The 10,590-nt window shown below is 47.0% G+C and overlaps 1 pseudogene; it reads right to left on the minus strand.

Annotated features, from left to right (window-relative positions):
• Positions 1-9,040: 9,040 nt before the first annotated feature.
• LOC121292071 lies at positions 9,041-9,182 on the minus strand (annotated as a pseudogene).
• Positions 9,183-10,590: the final 1,408 nt, after the last annotated feature.

Raw genomic sequence — 10,590 nt, forward strand, 5'->3', positions numbered from 1 at the left:
GTCTACTCCAAGCTTCATCCGTGGACAACTGGGATGTCATGAATCATGAGCAGTTCTTTATCTTGCTTAGCTTGATGTTTATTACAAACACTGCACTGGCTGATGTGGTCCTGAATCTCATTGCTCATGTTTGGCCAGTAGAGCACTTCTCTTCCCTCCCTCAGACTGGACTCGATTCCTTGATGGTTTGTGTGGATGTGCTTCAGCATCTCTTTTCTCATCTCTTTAGGGATAATGACCCGAGTCCCTTTGTACAAGATGCCATCTTGGACGATCACTTCCTCTCTCTCTGCCCAATACTCTCTTACAGCAACAGGTGTGTCCTTGATGGTTTCAGGCCATCCTTTCATCACAACTTCCTGTAACATTTGAAGAGTTGTATCTCATTGTGTAGTTTGCTTGATCTGAGCAAGATGCTTGTCTGTCAGATTCAATGCCTCTGCTTTTTTATTATATTCATTCACGAGATGTGGGCTTCGCTGGCTGGGCCAGCATTTATTACCCATCCCTAGATGCCCTTGAGAAGGTGGTAGTGAGCTGCCTTCTTGAACTGCCGCAGTCCAAGTGGTGTCGGTACAGTGCTGTTAAGGAGGGAATCCCAGGATTTTGACCCAGCGACAGTGAAGGAACAGTTTCCAGGTGGTGGTGTTCCCATCTATCTGCTGCGCTTGTCCTTCTAGATGGTAGTGGTCATGGGTTTGGAAGGTGCTGTCTAAGGAACCTTGGTGAATTCCTGCAGTGCATCTTTTAGATGGTACACACTGCTGTTACTAAGCATCAGTGGTGGAGGGAGTGAATGTTTGTTGATGTGGTGCCAATAAAGAGGAATATTTTGCCCTGGATGGTGTCAAGCTTCTTGAGTGCTGTGGGAGCTGCACTCATCCAGGCAGGTGGGGAGTATTCAATCACACTCCTGACTTGTGCCTTGTAGATGCTGGACAGGCTTTGGGGAGTCAGGTGAGTTACTTGTTGCAGGATTCCTAGCCTCTGGCCTGCTCTTGCAGCCACAGTATTTATATGGGTAGTCCAGTTCAGTTTCTAGTCATTGGTAACCCTAGAATGTTGATAGTGGGGCATTCAGTGATGGTAATGCCATTGAACATCAAAGGGCAATGGTCGGATTCTCTCTTGTTGGAGATGGTCATTGCCTGTCACTTGTGTGGTGCAAATGTTACTTGCCACTTGTCTGCCCAAGATTGGATATTGTCCAGGTCTTGGACATGGACTGCTTCAGTATCTGAGGAGTCGTGAGTGGTGCTGAACACTGTGCAATCATCAGCGAACATCCCCACTTCTGACCTTATGACGGAAGGAAGGTCATTGATGAAGCAGCTGAAGATGCTTGGGCCGGGGGCACTACCCTGAAGAGCTCCTGCAGTGATGTCCTGGAGCTGAGGTGACTGACCACCAACAAATACATCTTCCTTTGTGCTAGGTATGACTTCCCATTGATTCCAGTTTTGCTAGGGTTCTTTGATGCCACACTCGATCAACTGCTGCCTTGATGTCAAGGGCAGTCACTCTCACCTCATCTTGGGAGATCAGGTTTTTTGTCCATGTTTGAACCAAGGCTTTAATGAGGTCAGGAGCTGAATGGCCCTGGCAGAACCCAAACTGGGCGTCAGTGAGCAGGTTATTGCTAAGCAAGTGCCACTTGATAGCACTGTTGATGACTCCTTTCATTACTTTACTGATGATGGAGAGTAGATTGATGGGGCAGTAATTGTCTAGGTTGGATTTGTCCTGCTTTTTGTGGGCAATTTTCCACATAGCTGGGTAGATGCCAGTGTTGTAGCTGTACTGGAACAGCTTAGCTAGGGGCGCAGCAAGTTCTGGAGCACAAGTCTTCAGTACCAATGCCGGAATATTGTCAGAGCCCATAGCCTTTGCAGTATCCAGTGCCTTCAGCCATTTCTTGATATCATGTGGAGTGAATCGAATTGGATGAAGTCTGGCATCTATGATGCTGGGGACCTCCGGAGGAGGCCAGAATAGATCATCCACTCAGCACTTCTGGCTGAAGATTGTTGCATTGATTTGCTGGGCTCCTCCATCATTGAGGATAAGGATATTTGTGGAGCCTCCTCCTCCAGTGAGTTGTTTAATTGTCCACCACCATTTATGACTGGATGTAGCAGGACTGCAGAGCTTAGATCTGATCTGTTGGCTGTGGGATCACTTTGCTCTATCACTTGCTACTTATGCTGTTTGGCACGCAAGTAGTCCTGTGTTATAGCTTCACCAGGTTGCCACCTCATTTTTAGGTATGCCTGGTGCTACTCCTGGCATGCCCTCCTGCACTCTTCATTGAACCTGGGTTGATCCCTTGCCTTGATGGTAATGGTAGAGTGGGGGATATGCCGGGCCATGAGACTACAGATTGTGTTCAATTCTGCTGCTGCTGATGGTCCACAGCGCCTCATGGATGCCCAGTCTTAAAAAGCTAGATCTGTTCGAAATCTATCCCATTTAGCATGATGGTAGTGCTACACAACACGATGGAAAATATCCTCAATGTGAAGGTGGGACTTTGTCTCCACAACAAATGTGTGGTGGTCATTCCTACTATCATGGACAGATGCATCTGTGGCAGGCAGGTTAGTGAGGATGAGGTCAAATATGTTTCTCCTTCTTGTTGGTTCCCTCACCACCTGCTGCAGACCCAGTCTAGTAGCTACGTCCTTTAGGGCTTGGCCGGCTCGGTCAGTAGCTTGGTGCTACCGAGCCACTCTTAGTGATGGACATTGAAGTCCCCCATTCAGAGTACATTCTGTGCCCTTGCCAGCCTCAGTGCTTCATGGGGTCCAGAGTCGATGTTATGGATTCCCAGTGCAACTCTCTCCCGATGGCATACCACTGTGCTGCCACCTCTGCTGGGCCTGTCCTGCTGGTTGGACAGGACATATCCACGAATGGTGATGGTGGTGTCTGGGACATTATCTGCAAGGTATGATTCCATGTCTGTTGCTTGTGAGCCTCCCTTGATAGCTCTCCCAATTTTGGCACTAGCCCCAAGATGTTGGTAAGGAGGACTTTAAGGAGGGTTCACAGGGCTGAAATTGCTGTTGTTGTTTCCAGGTCGATGCCAGGTGGTCCATCTGGCTTCATTCCTTTTTGGTGACTTTGTAGGGGTTTGTTACAACTGAGTGGCTTGCTAGGCCATTTCAGAGGGTATTTAAGAGTCAAACACATTGGTGTGTGTCTGGTGTCACATGTAGGCCAGGCCAGGTAACGACAACAGATTTCCTTCCCTAAAGTGCACTCGTGAACCAGATGGGTTTTTACAACAATGGTTGCATAGTCATAATTAGACTTTTAATTCCAGATTTTTGTTGAATTCAAATTCCACCATTTAATCCAGGGTCCCCAGAGCATTACCCTGGGTCTCTGGATTATTAGTCCATCATATTTGATGGCATTGTTGATAACTTCCAGAACATGTCGTGCTGTTGCTTCTTGTTGAATCTGGAAAATTTCACACTCTGTACCAGCATCATCAACTTCCTTCAGAGAGACTGCAGCTTTCAACAGCATGTTGGTGATGTACATCTGCTTCCCTTGCTTATACTTCACTTCCTAATTATATCTCTGCAAATGAAGTAACAACCTTTGCAATCACTTTGGAGCAGAGAGAAGCAGTTTGAGAAAGATGTTTTGAAGTGACTTGTGATCAGACTCTACTGTCACTTTTTCTCTCCCAGTTACTAGTTGAAATGCTCACAAGCAAAGACAATAGCTAGGTTCTCTTTCTCAATCTGTGTGCAGCATCGTTCAGTTTGTGTTAATGATCTGGATACAAACACAACTGGTTGTTCTTGTTGCATTAGGATTGCTCCAAGTTCTGTTTCACTGGCATCTCACTGCAGGGTGACTTCATCATTGACATCATCGTACCTCAGCACTGGGGTTGTCATCACTAGTTGTTTGATGTGAGTGAAAGCTGCTCCTTGTTCTGTGTCCCAATATCACTAAACATCCATTACAGTGAGCTTGTGTAGAGATTCACACTGATGACAGATTGGGAAAAACTTGGTTAAAGAGATCCTGTGTGGGTTCACTGATGTTCCAGGAGGTTCAACAACTCCAGGTCCAATATTTGGGGTCGGGGGAGTTGGTTCCTGATTTCTGGAGGTTTGGCCAGGGAGGGAAATAGTGTTTGGGGGAGGATATAGTGGTTGGTGAGGGAAGACAGATCACTGATTGTTTGGTGGGGGGAGGGTGTGGTTTATACAGGTAGTTTTTTGAGCCTGGAACAAACATTCCTTCTCCTCCTGGCTCACAAGCAGTGCTGTAAAGACAATAACCTCATGGATTCAATTCCTCTCATCCCTTGGCCAATCCTTTGGCTTAGGAAACACGGACAATCTTTCCTGTCAAGCAATCAGAGAGGACTCCCAGCCAGCCCAGGGAAAATTCCCCGATGGCGGGAATACGTTAGGGAGCCAGCCCAAGGAGGATTCCACCCCCCGCCCCTGCAATATTCCCTGCATCCCCACCTCCAATCCCGCTAACACCAGACTGGTAAAATTCGGCCCAAGGTGTCAACCTCCTGGCCGAGCTCAGCTCCACCCCTTGGACTTGAGTTGTTGCCTTTGTGACCAAAGCTGAGGCCAGGCCTCAATGGGAGCCCCTACCTGCTGCTGTGTTCTTGGAGTTCTGAGAGACGACATGACTGAACTTCACACAGCCTGCTGGGAATGAAGGAAATGGCCTCTTGGTCATGATAATGGTTGACAACTCATTAACATATCATTCTAAGTTATAAATATGTAAATAGGAGGGTTTGACATTGGAAGTTCCTCCAAACACCATTGTCCCTTTCTAGCCACAGGTTTCTGGTGTTCTGCTGCTGGATGAAACACGAGAATGCAGCCAATTTCATTCCTTTTGAGTTACAAACACCTTTTGTTTCCAATATTCTCCTGCGATCAGCCCCTGTCCACTGCCATCCTACTTTGTCATTTCCTGTGGTTCCAGTTGGAATGTTCTAAACATTGTAATTTCCCACCTTTGACCTCTTCAATTTCTTTTTATTTCAGCTCATCTTCAAACAGCTGGACTGTCTGACAGATGTTGTGTATTTCCTGACAGCACATGTCCAGGAGTGTACAAGAAACAAGAGAGTGACAGCAGAGGTAGGACATGTCCACTCACACTCAGCACCATCCATCTTGTCCACACCTCTTGCTGTGCTGTTCAGATGGGGAAATGCTGGATTTCTCCTGCAACTGAGATAAAGGCAGGTTTGTTGCATCAAAGAATCACCCTGAGTGAGAGATGATGAAGGAAAGGATCGAAAAATGTAAAGCTTTGAGGAACTGGATTCTGAACAAAATGAGGCTCCCCACTCAATCCAGATGAACACACACGAGGCCTGTTCCAAAGGAATTGGAAAGCAAACAGCTCAAAGAGAACTAGCACAGAAATATTGAACAATGGGAAGATGTGAATTGTAGACATGAGATGAAATTTAACCCTGCAGGAAGGAAGGAAGGAAGGTGTCAATCTGTAATATCTGGAACATTGAAGCTCGAATGTGCTGAGTCATGGACTGAGTAGAATGATCACTCTTCCCACTCTCTTTGATCTACTTTCCCACTGCTGTTTATGGAGTGGCTCGGCCCCATTCGATGGGTTTACAGCGAATCTCAGCATTTGTTCCTGAGACCCAATTTGTTGAAATTTAGTTGATGTTCATATTCCCTCTCCAGAGGCGGGTGGCACAGAGCCGACCAATGTATGGACACTGGTCAACGCTGAATCACTGAGCTCATTTGTAGAGATCATTTTCTCCTCTTATACCTCACCCAGAACTCGATGGAGACACAAGGGGCAACTCCTGGTCTCTTCATTCACCATTCCAGTAAATGCTGAGCCTGATGGGGGAACCGAGGCCCTGTTCTTCTGAAGTACTTTGATGACATCTCCATAGCCATGGAAAGCTTCATCTGACTGATGGAGAATCCAGTCTCTGGCACTTCATGAGTGGGAGGACGATGCCCTCGAATGGACCAACACTGCCCTTGTGTCTGTTTCTCTCACCAGCAGCAGGACATCCCTTTCCCATCTCCTGGATCAAAAACCAAGCTGACCTTCCTGATTCCTGGGATACGTTTCCATAGTTTCCAGACTTCCCTGCATTCTGTTGTGAAGCCAGGTGTAGGCTCCAGACCCAGTGGAAGCAGAGTGGGATTGAGGAAGAGGGATATTTGTTGTAACAAACTTTGGGAACTGAGGAATAAGGTGAATGTGGGGAATTTTGGGAGGTTTGTTCAGTGAAATATCTGAGAGAATCTTTGGGTTCTTGAGGAAATACACATCCTAGAGGGAGTGATCTTAGTTCCATTGCACGAGGGAGGATTTGATGACAAGCTGTTGGACAAACACTTTCTGGTGCTCAATAAGGTGGTGGGGAGAGGGGCATGGGGGAGGAGTTGCAGGGTGGGAAATCAGTGGTTTGAGTGTAGGGGAAGGGAATTAGTGATGGGGGTGGGAAGGAAGGGGGTTCAAAAAGAAGGGGAAGGGTTCGTGAGGGGAAAGGGAAGGGGAAGCGGGAAGAGCCAAGCACTCCATGCCATGTGTCGGGCCCCTGTGCATAGAGCTGGGCCCCTGTGCGGAGATCTGGGCTCCCATGCAGAGTGCTGGGCACTGTGCAGTGAGCCAGGCCCCCGAACTGTGAGTCAGACCCCCATGCTGCGTTCCAGGACTCCATGCTGAATGCCGGCCAAACATGCTGTCAGCTGGACCAGGCCTCCAGCACAGACCTCCATGCCAGGCCTCCATGCTGAGTGCCGAGCCTATGAGCTGTCAGCCTGTGCAGGGCTGCATCCCTGTTTGCCGCAAGTTTCACCGCGCCCTCCCCCCCACCCCTGCTCCCCTCCCTCAGTGCAGAGTGCCGAATAGACCCTGTGCTGCATTACGGGCCACCAGACTGGGGTCTCTGTGCTGCAAGCTGGGCCCTCAAACTGCGAGCCAACCAGGCTCCTGTGCTGTGAGCCTGAAGTTTCCCTCTTGAATCAGTCTTACACTGAATGCGTTTCACAACCCTTACAGTCAAGTCGTCAGAAGCTGCTATCCCACTCCGCCAATGTGTTTGTCTTCCAGGAAAAAGACAAGTGAACACAAATGTCCACAACGTCCTGCGAGAGAGCGAGGACACAATTGGAGCTTGAAGATGCAGGGGACAGTGACTTGGGGGGAGGGGGGGGGGAAGTGTAGGAGTTGGACCGAAACAGTGCACAGTGCAGGTTTACAGAGCTTGGAAAATGTAATGTAAATAGTTTAATGAAAGAATGTAAGATTCGAGATTATACTGTGGAGAGATGTAGAGTAATGGGTTAATGGTTGTGTTAATGAGACCATGATGATATTAATGATGTAACTGTGACATCAATAGTCAAATGACCAAGAGGGTCCAAGAGAGCTCGGTGCAGAATAGTCTGTATCCTGAATACCAGGTGCTTACCCTGAGGTCTTTGTTAATGGTTCTTAATAAACTGTTTGAAGTTAAACTACACCGACTATCTCAAGTCTGTCAGAGGGAAGCAAAGCTTCACCAAGGTACAGTAAGACCTTAAAGTACGGGAACAGTAAAACCTCACTAAAGCTTGGCAATAACATCAAAACAACTCCCTCTCCTCCATTGCTGAAGGGACTGACTCCTCAGTTAGAGACTGTTCCACAGTGAGTGCCAGTCTGCTATTCCCCTGTGTGGGGGATCAGATGAAGGTCCTTTTTCCTCACTTCACTGTCAGACACTCTCTGTTCCCTCAGAATCTTGTAAGTTTCAGTACCATCACCTCTCAATTTTTCAAACTCCACTGAGCATAGGCCCAACCTGCTCAACCTTTCCTCTTCAGACAGCCGCTTGATTTCAACAATCAACCTAGTAAATCTTCCCTGAACTGCCTCCAATGCAAGTTTGTTCTTTCTTAAGTAAAGAAACCAAAACTGTAAACAGAGAAGCTAAGCTAACATTGAAACTAGACTATCAGCCGTGAGCCTACAATAAAACACCTTCTGACAGGTGGTTACTGATGACAGCCACAGTTCCCACAATCCCCCGCGTCCCAGAAACCGCTCTATCATTTTCCCCAGTCGCTGGGAGGACGCATGCTCCCCAGGCGACTGATTTAGCCTCTAGGAGCCACACTCGCTGTTGCTGAGGCTGCGCTCGGCTCCGCTCAGCTTCCGGGAGCCGCACACAGTGCGCATGCTCTGCGCGGACACCCGGAAGTAGAGGGGGAGGAGAAGAGATAGACGGCCGACCTGCGCCTGCGCAGTTCGCCTCTTTAGATGGCGATCCAAATTGGCTCACTCCATGCTTTCTAGGTAGAATCGTCCTCCATTATCCCACGTTGAAATAACTTAGAAACCGGCCATTCGGCGCTTAAAACCACAAGTTATTTCAGAGGCTGCTGCAATAGAAGATCATTTGTCTGGGTGAATAAATTTTAAAAAGTGTCTCTTCAAAACTGTTTCTGTAACTTGTGACCCTCTACTGGCGGATGTGTGCAATTCGAGAAGAGGGAGAGCAGCATCAATCAATGAGAAATCACAAGGAATACAAACACCCCGTTTTAAAAGTCATAACGTCGCTCTGTTCAGAATCTGCTGCCAATCCAACAGGTCAATTCTTCCCAAGTATTGCAGTACATGATTGAATCTCTATGAGGGAAAAGGCTGCATTGAGACGGAGTCTTCCGTGCTTTCCTGCTGTTTCTCCCTTCACATAGATGCTGCCAGACCTGCTGAGCATCTGTAGCATTTTCTGTTTTCATTTCACTCCGAGTTTGGGATGTTTTTCTTGTCCTTCCACCTGTGTGACTGTACTTGTGAGTCTGTACTTTGCAAAGTTGAAAATTGGGGTGCAGTTTTGAAAATCTCGTAGCTGCATTCGATGAAGCGTGAAGATTGAGTGAGTTGGTGGGAGAAATTAGTCATTACATAACGGTTGAATGCGTTTGAAGAAAGGCTTTCTCATACAAGCGCATTTGCAGTGCTTATAACAATCTGAATTATTAACTTTTTTATTTGTAAATCGGGGAAAACACGAATGCAGTCCCCCGCTACCACAAATTTTGCAGTGGAGTGTCCCGCATTTGGGGACACCACAGGCGTCAGCACACCTGGAGTGCAATAGAAGAGCCTCGACCTTTTGGAAAAATCTACTTTATTCATAAAATATCTTAAAGAACATTACATTTCTAAATGGCCATCACATAAAGTGCAATCATATTTAATTTTCCCATATAGATCATAAGTTGCTTCAATACAATCAATGAACATTACAGACATTTCAACATAGTTATTAGACAGTCATGCAATAGTATTCAAGCACTCTTTCAGTCTGCTCCTACATATTGATAGATGACACCAGTTGTTGTTGCTAATATCCTGAAAACTTCAATCAAATCACCAGTAGACATTCTAAACCCCAGGAATACAGCCGAGCTTAAAGTGTTAATCTTGTTCCATTATCTAAAGTTTTACATCCTTCCCCAACATTTATCCCTGACAAGGTGAACAAGGGATTAGATAAGCATATGGTTCAAACCAATCCCACCTATCCCATGCAGGGTTGCTATATGAACTGTTCTGTCTCTATATTAAAAACAATGTAAAAACAAATTGAGATTTTTCTGCTCCTTTGCCTTTTCACCTGAGGAGTCAGCCTGAGGTGAGGGAGCAGCGACATTGACTGGACAATATTCGTACTGCAGGCAGCATTCATTGCCTTTTAAGGGCGGTTCATTTCCTTTTAAGGGCAAGATGCAGATAAGGGCGGAAGGCTCTCTATCAATGCAGCCTTTTCTCTAGAAAAATAATTAAATTGAATAGAGATGGCTGGACAGGCAATGTGTTGCAGCTGTAGTATGTGGGAGCTGGTGGACGCCAGTGCGATCCAAGATGAGCACATCTGCGCAAGTGTTGGCTGCTCAAGGAATTTCGGCTCAGAATTGAGGAGCTGGAGTCCGAGTTGCGGACACTGCAACACATCAAGCAGGGGGAGAGTTACCTGGACACCGTTTCAGGAGGCAGTCACACCCCTTAAATTAATTACATCAAATTTTGTCTGTGGACAGGGAGGGTGTGACTGAACCAAGTATGGGGATTCAGAATTTAGCTTTGGAGGAGCCTTAACCAGTGCCATTGTCCAATAGGTACGAGGTTCTTGCTCCCGGTGTGGACGAGGGCACAGACTGCAGGGTGGATGAGCGAACTGATCACAGCACCGGGTGGAACAGAGCACCATTCAAGTGGGGAGTGGGGGGGAGAAAGATATTTAGTAGTAATAGGGGTTAGCATAGTTAGGGGAATAGATACTGTTCTCTGCAGCAAAGGCAGAGAGTCATAAAGGCTCTGTTGCCTACATGGTGCCAAGGTTAAGGACATCTCTTCTGAGCTGGAGAGGAACTTGGAGTGGGAAGTACCACATAGGTACCAGCGTCATAGGTAGGACTAGGAAAGAGGTTCTGCTGAGGGACTAAGAGCAGCTTGGGGCTAAATTAAAATGCAGAATCACAGAGGTAATAATCTCCGTATTACTACCTGAGCCACATGCAAACTGGCGTAGGGTAAATAAGACTA

This window comes from Carcharodon carcharias, chromosome 19 (assembly GCF_017639515.1).
Source record: "Carcharodon carcharias isolate sCarCar2 chromosome 19, sCarCar2.pri, whole genome shotgun sequence".
NCBI lineage: Eukaryota > Metazoa > Chordata > Chondrichthyes > Lamniformes > Lamnidae > Carcharodon > Carcharodon carcharias.